Source organism: Mus pahari, chromosome 18 (genome assembly GCF_900095145.1).
Source record: "Mus pahari chromosome 18, PAHARI_EIJ_v1.1, whole genome shotgun sequence".
In the NCBI taxonomy this organism is placed as follows: domain Eukaryota; kingdom Metazoa; phylum Chordata; class Mammalia; order Rodentia; family Muridae; genus Mus; species Mus pahari.
This window is the reverse complement of record NC_034607.1, coordinates 1,422,371-1,424,554: the sequence shown is the minus strand read 5'-3', so window position 1 is coordinate 1,424,554 and position 2,184 is coordinate 1,422,371.

Below are 2,184 nucleotides of genomic sequence, written 5' to 3'. Positions count from 1 at the left end.
GAGAGAGAGAGAGAGAGAGAGAGAGAGAGAGAGAGAGAGAGAGAGAGAGAGAGAGAAACAGAGAGGAGTGGATGTCAGGAGTAGTTCTGTCTTTCTATAGGTGGGTTTAGGATGGAACTAAATCTCTCTTGCTGGAAAGCATCTTTGCCTATTGGGCACCATGTCACAGGCCAGGACCCAAGTCTTAACCTCTTAAGCTCTTGTGTGAATAAGTCCTGTGCAGAATTGCTTTATAGACTATAAATTAATATGCATATAAGGTAAGTTAGATGGCTCAGCGAGTAAGGGGGCTTGCTGCCAAACCTAATGACCTGAGTTTAATCCATGGAACCTAGAAGGTGGAAGGAAAGAGCCAACTTCCTTATGTTGTCCTCTGACTTCCACACATGCCCTGTGGCATGTGTATGTGCGTGGGCACACGCATACACACACACACACACACACACACTTTTCTCTCTCTCATACACACATACTACATAAGTAAAGAAGTGTAAAAAATGAAGTGATGGCGTATACTGAGCATGCATGAAATGTTAGGTTATCATTATGTGTGGTAGACTTGTGTATTTTGGGATGTGTCTGATGTGTAGCCAAGCCCAGGACTCCAAGAAAGACTCTAACACTATCTGACCCCAACCCTCCCTGCTGGGTGTTTGAAAGGCTTGCTGAGGTTGTGGCCTTCTGGCTGAGGACAGCTCTTTTGTGTAACAGATGTTACTCAGCCATCAAGCCAGAGTCAATCAGAGATTTGGCGCCTGCCTCTCTCCCACGGCCTGCCTGCGAGGGAGCCCAGTGCCCTCCCTGAGATGTCTGTGAATTCCCAGGGCCTCTGTTCTCATGGTTGCTTCTTGGCTTAAGTTCCTGCTTGCTGCCCGCTCCTGGGGGCTGTCCTTTTTAGGGGAACCAGCCCAGTTTATCTTCCCCAGACCAGCCTTGTTTATGCATCCAATTTCTTGCAAGTCCATAACTCCTCCAAAACACAGTGCCCTCCCTGACATCCCACCATTCCAAGGGTTCTGACATTGTTTAGCTTCCTCCAGTAAGATCTAGTCTGACAAAGAATTCCAGTGCTGGCAGGAAAAACTTGCACAGTTCTTGCATAACACAGCCAAGAGTGTTATGACTGGCTTAGAGCTAAACAGGCTGTTGAGAGATGAGGAAATCTCACATAGGACACCCAAGGTCAATGGCTGTGTGAGGACACTGGACAGGCCTTTCCTTGGCAAGCTGGTGTAAGACTGAGGCTGGGAGCCCAGGCTGCAGGCAGAGGGGCTGGTACAGTACTGACATCAAGGCTTGCTCTCAGATGGAGGTAGTAACATGGGAGATGAGGGGAGCTGCTAATCCCAGGCCAGTATCAAAGGATCAGCGGTTGTTAGTGTTTTGTTTGTTTGTTTGTTTTGTTTTGTTTTGTTTTTGGTGGTGGTGGTGAGCCAAAGGAGGAGGCGTAAGCCCCTATTTGTTAGTCTCACCAGATCGAGGATATTTTGTAGACTTCAAGGACCTTCACTCAGACCAAATTGAGATTTGTGGCTGCAAATCAGATAAGACTTTTAGGACTAACCAGTTTATAAAGCAGAGTTGGGATTTAATTATATATACACACACACACGCTGGTGGTCTAGTTCAGTTGATAATGGTGCTTGTAGCCAAGCTTGGCTTTCCAAGTTCAATTCCTGGGATGAACAGAAAGGTAGAAGGTGAGAACTAACTGTACCAAGCTGTACCTTCTCCTCACACCTGCCTCTGTCTCCGTCTGTCCGACCCTCTCACACACTGTAACAAATAAAAATACATATAAAGATTTCATCTGTCTCCGTCTGTCCGACCCTCTCACACACTGTAACAAGTAAAAATATACATATAAAGATTTCATTTTCTTATTTTAAAATTTATTTTGTGTATGTGTGTTGTTGGCTCATACTATAGTAATATGTTTTTTTCCTGCCAACAAATAAGCCAATTCAAATTGAATTAAAAGTATAAAGGCAGGTTTTGCAGGGTCATCTCTCTGGTGGGTTCAGTGCTCCCACAGGAGGAGGTCAGAGAAGTTAAGACAGGAAGATAGGGGGAGTACTTACAGAGGGAGAGAGAGAGAGAGAGAGAGAGAGAGAGAGAGAGAGAGAGAGAGACAGAGACAGACAGAGACAGACAGAGACAGACAGAGACATGTGTGTGTCTGTG